Source organism: Theropithecus gelada, chromosome 1 (assembly GCF_003255815.1).
Source record: "Theropithecus gelada isolate Dixy chromosome 1, Tgel_1.0, whole genome shotgun sequence".
Lineage (NCBI taxonomy): Eukaryota > Metazoa > Chordata > Mammalia > Primates > Cercopithecidae > Theropithecus > Theropithecus gelada.
The window spans coordinates 5,445,994-5,463,529 of record NC_037668.1 but is presented as its reverse complement, the minus strand read 5'-3'; the positions used below and the strand labels follow the sequence as shown (position 1 = coordinate 5,463,529).

The following is a 17,536-nucleotide window of genomic DNA, read 5'->3' as shown; positions in this document are numbered from 1 at the left end:
GCTTGACAAGTTCAAAATCTAGACAAGTTCTGTGAATTTTTTGCAGCATTTTGCAATAAATACTCTTATTTTTCAAGCTGCTAAAATTTTCAGTCTAAATTTATTGGCTTGAGTATATTTTGGCAATGAGGGAGGAGGTTCTTGGGCAGTTTGGGCCCACCCTCTCCTAGCTCCAGACAGCATGAAGAACTCCTGAGGACATTCTAGCTTACCCTGACTACAGATAAGGGCCTGAGTGTCTTCCCAAGAGCAGGGGTCCCTTCTTGATTCCATTTATTCTTCTAGCAAAGAATGCACCACCAATACTGTACCCCATAATGTCTGAAGTCACAAAACACAAAGTACTAATTTTATTTTTTAATGATAACATCACAGAAGCCAAAAGATGGGATTAGATTCCATGAAATTCACTCAGTGTCTTTTCCTTGCTGTATCTTTTTGTGTTTCTGTCTTTTTATATTTTCTTTCTGTGCCTGTTTTTGGATGTGTGTCAGCTTGTCCATTTCTATTGTTCACTCGATAGATCTCTTTCATTCTCCTTTTCATTGTTTCATCTCATGGTGTGTCTACCCTTCTCTCTTCTTTAATAAGGCTATACTACAGAATTCTTCTACCATTTACATTTTTGCTCTGTATTTTGAATAGTTGCTCATTCCCAGTCTTACTGAATTCAATAGTTTTCTGTTCTCATTTTTAAAGAAAGATGACTGACGTCTTCTGTGTCTTTGTCTTTAAAATATAAATTACTTTTGAATTATTTGTCTCTTGGCTACATTTTTGTCCCTCTGTAGGTCTGTATCACTGGGTGGCAAGGTTTCTTGACACAACGAAGCATTTCTTGACCAATGTTTCCAAAAAACTGTGCTGCGGTGATTCTGCTACTGATTCCAGGCGTTTCTATATGTCCATGTACTCTTTTTCTTCTTTGTCATTCAAAATGTTTTCTTATTAACATGAAAATAAGACATAGCTCAAACATAGATAATAAAAAAACAACTAACATTTATTGAGTGCCAGGCACTCTTCTAGGAGCTTTGCAGTAAATATTACCTCCTTCGAGCTTTACTCATTTGTCATAATGTACCTTCTCAATGAGGCCTTCCCTGACCATCCTCCCTAAAATGCCAGCCTCTTTGACCCATCTTATCTTTGCTTTATTTTTTTCTGCTTATTGTTCATCTCTATCTAGCATGCTGTTTTTCATTATCTAGCGTCTTATTGCTCTCTCTCCAGAATATTTGCTTTTTCAGAACAGATATCTTTGTGTGCTTTGATCATTGCTGTATCCCTGGCACCTAGGACAGTACCTGGTACATAGTGGCCCTCAGGAATACTTATGGAATGAATAAATAAGGTCATTTGATCTTTACCATAGCCCCATACAATATCGTCTATTATTATCCCCATCTTAAAGATGAGAAAATTGAGGCACAGAGTTAGGTAACTTGCTAAGGTTATACAACTTGTAAATAGCAGAGCTGGTATCCTAACCCTAGCAGTGTGGTTCCATAGTCCTTGCTCTTCACAACCAACAATGCCCAGGTACCCACTACTACCTGCTTTTTAAAGAAAACAAAATATTTTTTAAAAATTAAGAAGTTGAATTAGCCGGGCATGGTGGTGCATGCCTGTAATCCCAGCTACTCGGGAGGCTGAGGCAGGAGAATCGCTTGAACCTGGGAGGTGGAGGTTGAAGTGAGCCAAGATCACGCCATTGCACTCCAGCCTGGGCAATAAGAGTGAAACTCTGTCTGGAAAAAAAAAAGAATTAAGAAGTTGAAACCCGCTTTTAAGTTCTTCTTATTTCTGATCCCTTCCAGCTCTCTCCAGAGACAGCCACTGTATGGAAGCTGGTGTATGACCTTCCCACCTTCTGGTGTGTGTTTTACACACAGGCCTTTACTGTTTGGAGCTGTCTTCCCTGGAGCTTCTGAGCCACAGGCGAGAATGGTGTCTGGAGATAGATAGGATCTACATAATTGAAAACTCCCCAAATCCATCTCTCATGTGAAGTATCGACTGCTTTTGTTCCTTTCACTTTCCTATTATTTTTTTTCCTTTTCTACTTACGGAGACTCATTTTTCTAACTGAAAATAGAAAACTTTATCAGATTGGAATAACAGTCCCTCTTGCTGTAGTTTTTTTCCCCAAAGACTGGATGAATTTGGGCCTCGTCAGAAAGCCATCTGCTGTGTACGAACAGACCTATTCAGAGCCAGGAAAAGAAAACGAAGGAGGGGGAAAGCCCTGGCTTACTCATTTTAAAACAAAGAGCTGCGGCTTGCGAACTCCACCACGCCTTTGACAAAAGCTGACCGTGGGCAGCGGGCACTGACTGGGAACGGAGGACGGGAAGAGTTCCACATTGTACACAGTGACCTTGCAGAACTTTGCTACGGATAAAGAAAAGCCATTTACCGAACAGGGAAGGAGGCTCCAAGTCATTCCCTTTAAGTTGGCACCAGTTCTCCATGGAAAATGGCCATTTAATTTGTGTTCCATTGCCTGCTTCGTCAATGCCCTCTCCTTTCTGGCTCTATTTAACTGCTTGTTATTCCTGCTGTGTCGGGCCTCACCAGTCTTGGTTCAGGACTATGTGGAAAGATGCCGTGCGGTTTTCAGTGGACACTTCAATCCACAGGGCTACCCTTGCTGCATAAGGGAAGACTGACATTTGCTGTTGTAGACTAGCAGATCCTAAACTATGGGCTGCCCACTCATGGTTCCTGCTGAAATGCTTCATCTTTACCTTCCTCAAGTCACCACAGCAAAAAATAAATTACAACATGAAAGTCCAGGTTCAAAATCAAATAGTTTCAGTCCAGATGCGGTGGCTTATGCCTGTCATCCCAGCAACTTGGGAGGATGAGGTGGGAGGATCCCTTGAGCTCAAGAATTTGAGACCAGCCTGGGCAACATAGATCTCATCTCTAGAAAAAAAATTTTTTTTGTTACAGAGTTTCGCACCTGTTGCCCAGGCTGAAGTGCAATGGCGCAATCTTGGCTCACTGCAACCTCCACCTCCTGGTTCAAGTGATTCTCCCGCTTCAGCCTCCCAAGTCACTAGGATTACAGGTGCCTGACACCATGCCTGGCTAATTTTTGTTATTTTTAGTAGAGACAGAGTTTCACCATGTTGGCTAGGCTGGTCTTGAACTCCTGACCTCAGGTGATCCACCTGCCTCGGCCTCCCAAAGTGCTGGGATTACAGACATGAGCTACCGATCCTGGTTGAAAAAAATTTTTTTAATTATCCAGGTGTGGTGGTGCATGCCTGTAGTCCCAGCTGCTTGGGAGGCTGAGATGGGAGGATCACTTGAGCCCTGGAAGTCAAGGCTGCAGTGAGCAGAGATTGCATCACTACACTCCAGCATGTGCAATAGAGCAAGACCCTGTCTCAAAAACAAAACAAAACAAAACAAAACATCAAAATCCAATAGTTTCGAGGCTGGGCGTGGTGGCTCACGCCTGTAATCCCAGCACTTTGGGAGGCTGAGGCGGGTGGATCATGAGGTCAGGAGTTCGAGACCAACCTGGCCAACATGGTGAAACCCCCTCTCTATTAAAAATACAAAAATTAGCCAGGAGTGGTGGCGCACGCCTGTAGTCCCAGCCACTTGGGAGGCTGAGGCAGAGAATTGCTTAAACCTGGGAGGCAGAGGCTGCAGTGAGCTGAGATTGCACCACTGCACTCCAGCCTGGGCAAGAGAGCGAGACTCCATCTCAAAAAAAAAAGAAAAGAAAAATCCAATAGTTTCATATTCTTAAGAACCTGTAAACACATTTTAAAAATTAATTTAATTTTTAATGTCTTTTTTTAAATAAGTACAAAAGTAGTATACTCTGGTTGTGAAACATTTGAATAATACATAAATATATACCTGAGAAAGTTAAAGGCCTTTGTTATTCTACCTCATAGATAGTTGTTAACAGTTTGTTGTCTATTCATGTGAAACTTTTTGCCATTTGCACGCTTTTGATGTCTATAAAATTGTATGCTTTCCAGGACCTTGTACCTCCCTCGTAATTCTGCTCCCATCTCATCTCTAGTTACTCACTTACCATCTGCCTTTCCTACTAGCCTGTCATGTCCATGAGGGTGTAGACAGAGGTCTTTAGAGTTCAAATGGGAAGCTCTTGCCATCAGCACATCTTCCTGTTAACAATTGCCAGGGAATCATGAGCATGCCCCAACCAGAGACCTCATTTGCATCCAAACACACGCTATGAAGCCTTTCCATTTCACGCAGAAGGAAAATGTTGCATTCAGTTTTGACTCTTTTTTTTTTTTTGAGACAGAGTCTTGCTCTGTCACCCAGGCTGGAGTGCAGTGGCGCGATCTCGGCTCACAGCAACCTCTGCCTCCCAGGTTCAAGCGATTCTTTGCCTCAGCCTCCTGAGTAGCTGGGATTACAGGCGTGCACCACCACACCACCACACCTGGCTAATTTTTGTATTTTTAGAGACAGGGTTTCACTATATTGGCCGGGCTGGTCTTGAACTCCTGACCTCGTAATCCGCCCACCTCGGCCTCCCAGAGTGTTGGGATTACAGGCGTGAGCCGCCGCGCTGGGCCCCGTTTTGACATTTTTGAGTTAGAAGTAAATGAGTTAGAGAGGAGAGATTATCATCCGTTATTCGAGAAGATAAACTAGCGTTCGAGGCTGACTTGGGAGGCTGCTTGCTGAGTTAATTATTCAAATATGGAGTTCAATGCTCTCTGGCCACGCTAACAGAACTGCAGGCCTAACTCTTGGCTGTTTCCTACACCCAGGGGATCAGAGCTGGAGGCACTTAGCCTCTAGGAGCTTGCGCAAGCTCAGGTCTCCATGGTGTGGGCTGGGGGTGACCCGCTCCACATGGCCCTGCAGTGCTGTGAGGCTTTCCACAGGCAGCTGCACAGAATGAGATTTCCGTTCACACACCCAGGGCTGGGCAAGGAGTAACAGAAGTGCCATCAGTCCAGAGAGTCCCAGGCGTGAGACCCCGGGAAAGAGACTGACCTCTTAAATGACTCTCCTTTGTGGTGTAATCTTATTTATTTGTTTATCTTCCACTCTTACAGAGACTTGGATCCTTCATTTTCAGAGGTGACAATTTTCTTCTGGAAAGAATTGTGGTAATTCCTCAACATTATATTTCAACTTACACGACTTTTGTCTTTCTTCCCTTGTTTTGATATTGCTTTGAGCTAGTTTCGTTTACTAATTCTGATATAGAATAGCTAAAGGCAGTCTTTTTAACATTCATTGTTTTCATCATACAAAAAGAAATATTCTTTCTCCTTTCCTCCTTTTTCTTCTCTTCCTTCTTTCTCCTTTGCTCTCTCCTCCCTTTCTTTTCCCTCCTTCCTCCCTCCCTCCCTCTCTTCCTTCCTTTCTTCCTCCCTCTCTCCCTCTCTCTCTTTCTTCATGTGTACAGTATTTGATTTTTAAATATTTTTTGGTATTATAAACCAGCTTTATTGAAGTAAATTTACTTACCACAAATTTATCACTTTTTACATGTACAATTCAATAATTTTAGTAAATTCACACAGTTTTCCCATCACCTCAATCTGATTTTAGAATGTTCGTATCGTCCCAAAAGGATTTGTTTTCCACTATGGTTGGATGAATTTACACTCCCACCAACAGTGTGTAAGTGTATAAGTGTTTCTTTTTCTTCACAACCTTGCCAGCATCTGTTATTTTTGACTTTTTAAATATTGTTTTATAAAGTGCTTTGTTCATTAAAAATGTTGATTTTTCCCCAAAAATAGTATGAACAACTGTCTTATCAGATATTTAAAATGTCTTAAAAAGTCCTAGTCACCAAAGCAATGAAATTAGATGAACAGATCATGGAAGAGACTGTAATACTCATATAGTGCCAAGTATAGGTACATTAGAGAAGTAACATTTCAAATCAGTACTGACACATAGGCAATTCAAGAAATGATGGTGAAAAACGCTGGCTAGCCATTTGGAAGAAGTAAGCCTGGATCCAAGCCTTAATTTTTATATCAAAGTAAAATCCAGAATTATCACCAAAAGTGTATGTAAAAATGTAACTGTGAAAGTGGTAGAAAAATAAGTGAAAATTTTCATAATTTTTGGATGGAAAAATCTTTCTAACAAAAAAATTTAGATAGAAAGTACTGGTAAAGGCTGGGCACAGTGGCTCACGCCTGTAATTCCAGCACTTTGGGAGGTCAAGGCGGGCAGATCACTTGAGGTCAATCGTTCAAGACCAGCCTGGGCAACATAGCAAAACCCTGTCTCTAGTAAAAATACGAAAATTAGCGGGGCGTGGTGGCGCACACCTGTAATCCCAGCTACTTGGAAGGCTGAGGTGGGAGGATCTCTTGAGCCTGAGAGGCAGAGGTAGCAGTGAGGCCTCATCATGCCACCACACTTCAACCTGGGTGACAGAGAAAGACCCTGTCTCAAAAAAAAAAGAAAGAAAGAAAAAGAAAGAAATTATTAGTACATCTTGCAATATAAAAATTAAGTCTTCTCACCAAAAAACTACCATTTAAAGGTTTGAATGATAGAGGACACATTATGAATATACATATATGTACACACACACACATACATATAAAACCTGCATATGGTTAATATCCTCAATATACAAAAAGCTTTTACAAATTTATAAAATTTGGCTATCATTGAGTAGTAGAATTTGGGACAATTTTAATTTCTTCTTTATAGTTTTCTATAATTTTTTTCTCTTTACAGTAACTATTTTTAATACATTAAATTCATTGTCAGTTTTTTAAAACCTGCTTTTTAAAAAATGTGGATGGGCATCTTTTTTTAGTGCTTAAAATCTAAAGCCCAAAATAATGTTTCCAGAATTGTCCACTGATTCTACTTTGTAGTATTTATCATTATACATAGCCTTTAATGTATTCATGTAGTAAGACAAGACCAACTAAAAAAGTAAGATGCATGAGGAATAGCAGGGGAAAAAAAAATCACAAGACAAAAAGAATGGATTTTAATTTGAAAGGGCAAACTTCATATGGAGGCCCTTGTTTTTTCAAAGCCTGAATTGAATCTAAATCTTTGGATTAAAATTTGACCTTTTTTTAAAAAAGATAAGAGTCCATTTAACAAAAGCTCTTTCACCCCTGGAATATTTTTAGTGCGAAGGTCTTTTCTTTCTAATATAGGTTTTTTCTTTCCTCTCTCTCCTTCCTCCCCACCCCCCTCCCCAGGCATCTAAATTCTGCCATTAAATAAAATGTATGATTTAAATTTCAATTTTACTGAAGCTGCAGGTAGGATTAAAGGGATCATACAGATGAGTGATTTCACTGAATGTCACTTCACATAAATTTACATAGAGCTTCAAAAAGCCTACACAGCCTCTAAAAATTCTTCTGAAGGAGAAGGGAGGAAAACGTATATTTATTGAACCCCCATGGTTTGTCAAGCCCCATACTGGACTGCTTTATTTATGTCACTTCGTTTCATCCTTAGAGTCAACAGGTGAAGTCAACATTGTTATGCTCCTTTTATAGGTGAGAGAACAGACTCAGATTCAGTGATCTACTGGAAATCACTCCCACCTGATTCAAGCAGCCTTGCATGACCTTTCCCCTACACCTACAAGCTTTCTCCAATACACACATCTTTGCTTATAGGAGGGCTTACCCAGCATAAGTTGCCATGCGGTCCTGGACATCCTTTGGTGGTGTCTCAAATGGTCTGCCCACTGCAGGTGCAGATGCTTCCTCTCGGCTGCTGTGAGGCATCTGCATGGTCCCTTCTCCATGCTCAGATGCACTGTGGAGAGCACCTGGTTACTATTGCCAGTGCTCAGAGTCCAGGGTGGTCACCTTTTGCCTTGACCAAGGCTACCGGAGTCCTGACTTCTTCCCTCACTGCAAAACCTGACCACTAGAAGCTGCTGGCTCCGGTGACACTCATGTTTCGTAGTTTGTTTCTTTACATTTTATTATTTTTATTTTTTGAGACAGGGTCTTGCTCTGTCCCCCAAGCTGGAGTGCAGCGTTGTGATCACAGCTCACTGCAGCCTCGATCGCTTGGGCTTAAGCAATCCTCCTACATCAGGCTCCTGAGTAGCTGGGACCACAGGTGCGCACCACCCCACCCAGCTAATTTTTGTATTTTTAGTAGAGACAGGGTTTCGCCATGTTCCTCGTCTCAAACTCTGAGGCTCAAGTGATCCACCTGCCTTGGTCTCCCAAAGTGCTGGAATTACAGGAATGAGCCACTGCACCTGGCCAGTTTCTTTATATTTTATTTTCCGGTACTCATGTCTACTGACACTTGGAGTTCGGCAGAGCGGGGCAGGCACCAACCTGGCTCTGCACAAGCAGCTTGTCTTCTTATCTGAATAAAGGAGATTTCACCAGTCCATAGCTGGCAAGGTTACCCATTTAATGACTGAGTGCATGAAGGGTGCTTAGCGCAGTGCCGAGTGCTGCATGCGCGCTTCATAAACGTGAGCTATTGCTGTGGCTGCTCTCGCCTGCTCTTTTGACTGCAGCCCCTCAGCCTGGCCTCAGAGGCCCACCTAAGGGAAGATGTCAAAATCACCCTCTCCTGCTGACTAGGCCATTGTGTCTGGACCAAACTGGTGTGCTGGACTCCTGCCTCTGAGGTACATTTTCCCCAGCCAGCTCCATAAGTCCTGGTAGGCCCACCTCCCACCAGGCCTGTGGTCACTCTGGGCCTGGATTCTAGGATGGCCCCAATTTAGGCACAAATTTAATCAGGAGCTTGAGCTGGTTGTCCTGTAGAACCTAAAAACAAACAAACAAAAAACACAAAAAAACACAGGACTGGCATGTTCATAGAATAAATGTCGAATTAAATTTTTTCCTGAGTACAATTCTGCCCAAAACTTGTCCCAACAGAGTAACAGAGTGGCTGGCAGAGGAGTGAGCATTGCCTAGGTGGGTTGGCAGTGGCTGATGGTGTCTGCCCCTGCAGGTCCAACTCCCAGCGTGGCTGTCCTCCTGGGGCAAAACAGAGCTACTGTGAAGCACCCTCTTCCCGGGCTGCTTTTTGCCTCCCTCACCCCCACCTGCTTTTCTGACCTTCCTAGCAGATCACTGCTGAGTGGACAGATGCCAAGGGCTCACCTTTCCATTGCCGGTGGCCTGACTGACAGAAGCACGGGCAATTCAAGTGCAAGCTCGGTCCACATCTGTTACCGGTGTGAACCCCGAAAATCTGAGGCAGGTCGCAATTAATTTAGAAAGTTTATTTTGCAAAAGTTGAGGACACATGCCTGTGACACAGCCTCAGGAGGTCCTGTTGACATGTGCCAAGGTGGTCAGAGCACAGTTTGGTTTTATACATTGTAGGGAGACATGAGACATCAATCAACATATGTAAGATGAACATCGGTTCGGTCTGGAAAGGCGGGACAACTTGAAGCAAAGGTGGGGAGGGGGTTTCCAGGTCACGGGTGGATAAGGGACAAATGGTTACCTTCTTTTGAGTTTCTGATTAGCCTCTCCAAAGGAGCAATCAGATATGCATTAATCTCAGTGGGCATAGGGGTGACTGAATAGAATGGGAGGAGGTTGGCTCTAAGCAGTTCCTAGTTTCACTTTTCCCTTTAGCTTAGTGATTTGGGGACCCCAAGATTTATTTTCCTTTCACACTGGCTAGGACTCTAAGAGACAGAGAGAGGACCCAGACATAAGCACTGGGTGCTTCCTGCAAAGCCCCAGCCTCACCTGATTATTCTGTTCCCTTAATGCATCTGCAAGTCTTTGTTTCCAAGCGATTGTTCATGCTGTTCCCTGCGCATGAAATGCCTTCCCCCATTTCTCTGTGTAGAAGTCCTTAACGGCTCATCCATAAAGTTTTCAGACAACCCCTGACCATTATGATCTGCTCATACCTCTAAATTAGCAATAATACATCCCTCCATGTGTGCATGAGACCTCGTGTGCTCCAATCGAGTTGGTTTCATTTGTGATCTCATTTCATTTCACACATTTAAAAACATTATTCTGAGAAGGGGTCTATACTTCCGATTTCCAATGACACCAAAAAGGTTAAGAATCCCTGGCCTAGCTTGTGTTCAATATTTCAGGAGGATGGAGACCGTGTTGTAGTCCCTTTTTGCCCTCTACCTCTAACACTACCTAGCATACTTTGTTGACTTGAACTTGCCAGTGTGGGGGACGGTCCCCACAACCAGTTGTGACAGTGAGTCCCACAGATCCAGCTGCTCATGGCTTGCAGAGTCCAATTAATAAGAAGGAGTTGTGGTGGAAAGAAAGTGACTTTTATTCCAGAGCTTAGCTGAGAGGAAGAAGTACAGGCTCCTGCCTTAAGGGTATTACTTCAGCTTTCAGGGCAGAAAGCGTGGGCTTTTAAAGGGGGACTTGGGGTGAACCTCACGTAGGAGGTAGGGGAGGAGGTGTGGGGCCCACGTGACTTGCTTCCTGTGTCTTATCTATCAAGTGGTCTGGCTAGCACCATTGTGGGCAGAGCCATGTTGTAACGTGACGATTTTAATTTTGCCTAGGGCAAAATTTAGGTTGTAAATTAACTGTTATCTTGAGGCAATCTCCTGGCAGGAGAGAGTTCCAGAAGTGCCTACTGTGTTTCAAGGTTCAGCCTCTGGAACTTCTAAGTAAACACATAGTTAGATAAGCTTGCCGTGTAGGGAGTGTCTGGTGGAGAGAAGGTAAAGGTTATAATTGCATTCCTAAAGAGCTAAGTAGGAGGTGGGGGAAAAGGAAAAAGGTTAAGAAAATTCATTTTTTTTCTTTTAAAAATGTGGTAGTCAGTTACACTCATGCAGCATGCACTGCTCAGGAAGGCAGCGTGTCCCTCATCAAGACCCAGGGTCACTTTGATTTTGCATGTGCTGCTCTGTTGACCAGGCCCTGGGCTGGCCTTGAGCCTCCTGTGCTCCTGACCCAGCCATGGCCACATCATGCTGGGATCCAGCAGTGAGCATGCACGCAGCTCCTCAAGGTCACACAGAGGCTCTGTCTTGGGGCTTAGGATCTCAAATACTAAATACAGTTTCAGCAGAATTTCCTTTGGGCTAATTTGTCTTCTTTAGTATCCAAAGAGGAAAATCATGCCCATTGTTCTGCTGTTAATGAAATAAAATTCAGTCTGCAGAAGCAGAAGAAAGCTGGTGGTGTCTGCTCAGCTACGCAAGCCTGCTTTTCTCTGAAACTGATTGATAGTTACACATACAAACATGATATCGCTTTTATGTCCCTAGAAATTCCTATTATCCATTTTACCCCTCCTTGAGGGTTTTCAGTAGTTGATGGTTTGCAGTCAGAGATGTTCTAGGAAAACCACAGAGATCTGACTAATGAAATGCGGGAAGACAGAGCCAACAGGGAAGGGGAAGGGGACAACTGTTTTTGAGCAATTGCTGTGTCCCAGACCCTGCATTAGGTATGTTACAAAACTTCTTTCATTTTTTCTCCTAACAACCCTCTGGGTTGGGTATGATGATCTTCACTTTACACATGGTAAAGCTATGCTTCTGAAAGGGTAATAAACACCCTCCGCCACACAGCTAGAGGAGTGGGGCCAGGTTTGAACTCAGCTTTCTCCCACTAGAAAGCCTGTGCATTTCCCAATCTTCAGGCAGCCGCGGGTGAGGCCAGCTTGGAGCTTGACCTCTATCTCTGGAGTGATGATGTTTGGCCCTTGCAGCCGAGGCTATGTGTCCGTAGCCCCTGCTGCTGCCCAACCTAGCACAGTCCTTGATAACTGGTGAAATGTCCGGCTATTTTGCTGATAGTAAATGAGCAAACAGGCAAAGTAAATGCCAAGAAGCTCCAGAGCAGACAGCAGGGCTCAGCAGCACCCCCAGAATTATAAAGGACAGGATGTCAGAGTTTCTGAAATCCCCAAATCATTGGTTGTCTTTGCTCCTTGGTCCTACTGTTCCCCTTTCACCACCATCTTCTGTACCCTCTCCTCTGAACATCTTCACAGTGGCTTCCTCTTCTTTTGTTCTCATATAAGCCTGCCCCCGGCAGAGGACTGCATACACCAATTCTCCCTGACTCTGATAAGACCTAGACCATCCCTTCCAGAGATTCTCTATTTTCCCGGAGCCAAAGAGTCTTATGCCTAAGGAACAACTTTGTGACTGTGCAATTCTTTGAAGGTAATGGAATAGGTCATCTGAAGGAAGGTATGGGAAAAGAAGAGGGATGGAATGTCTTCCCCATGAAGCCACCAAAATTCCACTGGATGGACAGTTGCTAATATAGTTTGGATATTTGCTCCCACCTAGATCTTGTGTTGAATTGTAATCCTCAATGCCAGAGGTGGGGCCTGGTGGGAGGTGTTTGGGTCATGGAGGTGGATTCCTCATGGCTTGGTGCTCAGTCTTCATGATAGTGAGTTCTCATGAGATTCGGTCATTTAAAAGTGTATGGCACCTCCCTGTCACTCTCTCTTGCTTACTCCTGCTTTTGTCATGTGACATGCCTGCTCCCCTTCGTCATGACTGTAAGCTTCCTGAGGCCTCCCTAGAAGCTAAGTCAGCACCATGCTTCCTGTACAGCCTGCAGAACTGTGAGCCAATTAAACCTCTTTTCTTTACAAATTAACCAGTCTCAGACAGTTCTTTATAGCAATGCAAGAATGGACTAATACAGAAAATTGGTACTGAGGAGTGGGGCATTGCCATACAGATACCAGGAAATGTGGAAGCAGCTTTGGAACTGGGTAATGGCCAGCGGTTGGAAGAGTTTGGAAGGCTCAGAAGAAGACAGGAAGATGAGGGAAAGTTTGAAACTTTTTAGAGACTGGTTAAATGATTGTGACCGAAATGCTGATAGTGATATGGACAGTGAAGTCCAGGCTTTTGAGGCCTCAGATGAAAATGAGGAACTTATCGGGAACTATAGCAAAAGCTCATGTATTATGCTTTAGCAAAGAGCTTGGACGCATTCTGTTTATGCCCTAGGGATCTGTGGAAGTTTGAACTAAAGAGTGATGATCTAGAGTATCTGGCAGAAGAAATGTCTAAGCCTCAAAGTGTTCAAGAAGTGGCATAGCTGCTTCTAATAGCCTACACTTTGATGCAGGAACAAAAAAATGACTTGAAGTTGGAAATTCAATAGGAAGCAGAGTGTAAAAGTTTAGAAAATTCTCTGACCGTGTAGCAGAGAAAGAAAACACTTTTTCGGGAGAGGAATTCAAGCTGACTGTGGAGCAACCACTTGCTGGAGAAATTTGCATAACTAGAAGGGAGCCAAGTGCTAATAATCGAAGACAATGGGGAAATGGCCTCAGAGGCATTTCAGAGACCTTCATGCAGCCTCTCCCATCACAGGGCCAGAGGCCTAGGGGGAAAGAATGGTTGTGGGGGCCAGGCCCAGGGCCCCAGTGCTTGAGGCAGTCTTGGGACTACCTGGGCAGCCTTGGGACACTGCTACCTGCATCACCCATTCCAGCTCCAGCTTTGCTCAAAGTGCCCCAGATACAGCTCAGGTTGCTGCTTCAGAGAATACAAGCTATAAGCCTTGGCAGCTTCCATGTAGTGTTAAGCCTGCAGACACACAGAATGCAAAAGTGAAGGAGGTGTGACAGCCTACACCTAGATTTCAGAGGACATATGGAAAAGACTGGGTGTTCAGGCAGAAGCCTGCTGCAGGGGCAGAGACCTCATAGAGAGCCTCTACTAGGGCAGCGTGGAGGGGAAATGTGGGGTTGGAAGCCCCACACAGATTCCCCACTGGGTCAGTGCCTAGTGGAGCTGTGAAAAGGGGCCACCATCCTCCAGATCCAAGAATAGTAGATCCACTGGCAGCTTGTACCTGCACCTTGAAAAGAAGCAGTCATTCAACTCCAGCCTGTGAGAGCAGCTGCAGGGCCTGAACTCTGCAAAGCCATAGGAGCAGAGCTGCCCAAGGCCTTGGGAGCTTACCCCATGCACCAGTGTACCCTGAATGTGGGGCATAGAGTCAAAGGAGATTATTTTGGAGATTTAAGATTTAATGACTGCTCTGCTAAATTTTGAACTTGCATAGGACCTGTAGCCCCTTTCTTTCTGACAATTTCTCACTTCTGGAATGGCAATGTTTGCCCAATGCCTGTACCTTCATTGTATCTTGGAAGTAACTAACTTGTTTTTTTATTTTACAGGCTCATCGGTGGAAGGGATTTGCCTTATCTCAGATGTGACTTTGGACTTTTGAATTAATGTGGAATGAGTTAAGACTTTGGGAGACTGCTGGGAAGGCATGATTGTATGTAAGAAGAATCCAAGATTTGGGAGGAGCCAGACTGGAATTATGTAGTTTGGATATTTGTCCCTGCCCAAATCTCATGTGGAATTGTAATCCCCAGTGCTGGAGGTAGGGCCTGGTGGGAGGTGTTTGGATCATGGAGGTGGGCCCCTCATGGCTTGATGCTGTCTTTGTGATAGTGAGTTCTTACAAGATCTGGTCATTTAAGAGTGTGTGGCATCTCCCCACCCCTGGCTTGCTCCTGCTTTCACTGTGTGGCATCCTGCTCATCCTTCACCTTCCATCCTGATTGTAAGCTCCCTGAGACCTCCTTAAAAGCCAAGTAGATGACAGCGCCATGCTTCTTGCAAAGCCAGCAGAACTGTGAGCCAATTATACCTTTTCTTCTTTATACATTACTCAGTCTCAGGCATTTCTTTATAGCAATGCAAGAATGGGCTCACAGAGTTGCCAAGAGTGAAATTATGCTGTTTTTCAAAAGGCAGCATCTGGATAAGAATCCTGGGCCTGGTTCTGAGCTCCTGAAGGAGTCTTTCCTGAAACCTTTTCCTGTATCCTTTTAAATTCCTTGCAAGATTTGCACAGAGCCATTATTTTTCCCTTTGTTTCTGACCTTCACCTCTTTGCAATGATGCTGCTGCTTGAGCTGCCAACTTAGCTAAATTGTCTGAAAACGTATCATGGTACTAGGGTGAGGGTGGTCGTCTGGGGAGCTGGTACAGGCCTGTGACTGCTGGTCTCAGTGAGGGTTGGCTGAGTCAGGCTGGAGCCTTTAGGGCAACATGGAGGCCAAATCTCTGTCCCTGCCCAGGAGGAGCTTCGTGTGGTAGGGACTTGTGGTGACTTTACAATACCGTGGGTACCTAGAAATGGGGTGCTGCCATAACAAAAACCTAAAATGGGAGAATGGTTTTGGAAATGGGCCTGTTGAGTGAACAAATGGATGAGTGAATGGATGGCTAAAAATAGATTGAAAAGAACAGGGCGTGTTCTGAGAACTGAAGTTATTTTGGAATTACTAGAGCAGAGAGTCCATTTTTGTGAGAGTGGCAGGAACTTTCTTTATTCAAAAACTATTTATTGCAAACTTTGTTCCTGATAGTGCATGACCAGCTGACTCTTGCCGTGATGGGCTGGACACACCCTGCTGTGAAGCTGGACAGGTAAGCCGACTGGAAGCTGGATGCGGATGCACAAGCTCCTGTCTCTGCAGAGACTCCTCTTTCTCCCCATCTCTCAGTCTTCAGTGTTTCACAGGGGCTTCACCTCAGCCTCTTTCCCTCACACTCTACCTCCTCACTCACTCCCTTGGCCCCCAAATCTGCATTCCTAGATGCTGCCTGAGCTTCAGATCCATTGGTGGTGGGATGAATGAAGTACCCCCAAAGAGAAGGCTCCAAGACACTGCTGAGTGAATGCCAGGCTTTTGTTATGCTCCCAGGGGCATGCAGGCCAAGAGTCAAAGATGAACAGTTCAGTTAATGGAGAGTTCAGAGGCCACATGAGGAAAGAGAAGGAGGAGAGCCAAGATGACTGGCAGGAGAGAAGACATATTTAGGCTTCTGCTATCTGCTGGGCAATGTCATTATTATTCCCAAACTCCCCTCGAGAACTGTGGCATATTATTTGTTATCTATACATCTCTATATAATCTACATTTATTATTATAATATCTTCTATGTTAACATAATCGTCGATCCTGAATTAACATTAATATGAGATTTATCATTGATAAATATTTATTGAGCACTTCCTATGTGACAGGCACAATTCATTGATGCATTGTGGATATTAGCTTTGTTTTGGGGTTGGGGGTGGCAGGGTGTGCAATAAAATGCTAACTAAGTGCAGCATCAAGATGAACGTGGGCAACCAGTGAGGACTTCCACAGGCGTGCCTCCACATCCGAGCTACGCACCCACTCCACAAATATGTACTGAGCACCTCATGTGCACCAGGCATTCTTGCAGGTCCTCGGGATGCAGTATTAGGTGCAGTAGGCTGAAAGCCCTGTCGCCCTGGAGCTTGCCTTCCAGTGGCTTATCTATCTACCCGGTCATCAGTCGGTGTCATCTCACCCCAGATGCAACATGTCGAATGTTGGGCTCATATTCTTACATCCACCACACTTGCTTCTTTCATGTTCTTTATCCCAGTTCCTGGCTAAGATGTTCATCTCTTAGCCAGGAGCACTCTCATCCATGCAGTCGCTTAAAACAGAAATATGGTGCTATCCTGCACTTTTCCCCATTATTAACTCCTAAGCCCACTCTGTACTGCCATAACATCATCCATCAGAGCCTAGCAAGCAGTAATCGTTGCTTTCAATGTTTGTGTTCCCCACTGGACTGTGTGCTCATCTCTCTGTCATAGTACCTGGCATAGAGAAGATGCTCGATAAATGTGTACTGAATGGAGGAGGTAATAAATTGTAACAGAGTGAGCATGAGTAAAACTGAATCCCTCAGACCTTGGAAATGTTATTATGCTCCTCTCCCTTCCCTTCTCCTCTTCTCCCCACTTCCTCTCCTGTCTTCTTCTCCCCTCCCCCCATCTTCCCTCCCCTCATCTCCTCTCCCCCCATCTCCCCTCTCTGTCTTCTCTCTCTTCTCCTCTGCTTCTCTTCTTTCCTCTGTGCTGCTCTGCTTTCCTCTCTTCTCTTATCTTCTTCCTGCAATTGGCTCTGACTAGTTAATGACAGCTTTTGCTGTCTGTTTCAGCTGCCATCTGACAGCATCAACTCACATCACTGTTTCTACTCCAGAATCGTTCCATCTATGCCTCTCAAAATCCATGCTGATTCCTGCCTGTGCCTAGACTCACCCTTACTCCCCAGTAGTGGCTGCAGTTTCCATTCAGCTCACCCCGCAAAGCATATCTGTATTTCTAAAGAAGCCTCCTCCAGAGGTGACCACCACTCCCCCACCAGGTGTGTGGGACCCCACCTGGTACTACCCTCCCAAGTTAACAGTGGGGGAATAGCCTACTCAGCTATATCACATTAATACTTAATTCATTTACACCTGCCTTAGCCCCAAAAGGGCTCTGCAGCTTACCTTTGTAGTGTAAGGTAAGAAAATGGTGAGCATTAACAGGGCCACCACATTCAGCTATGCAGTGTTCACTGCACAAGAACACCCACCGAGGGGAAAATTGGGGGCCCAAATCCAGCCCATCATCTGCCCACCCAGCCATGCAGCCTGGTACAGGCTACTCCTGCCCAGAGAGGCGTTCTTTTTCCAGTTCGCATAGGTCTCCTGTGGGTTAGGGTGAGAGTTAAGAGTAGAATGAAAAGATGGCCAGATGCAGTGGCTCGTGCC

The 17,536-nt window shown here is 44.5% G+C and overlaps 1 pseudogene; it reads right to left on the bottom strand.

Moving 5' to 3' along the window:
* Positions 1–2,257: 2,257 nt before the first annotated feature.
* The window catches only part of LOC112607208, a 29,447-nt pseudogene continuing 14,168 nt past the window's right edge, over positions 2,258–17,536 (bottom strand).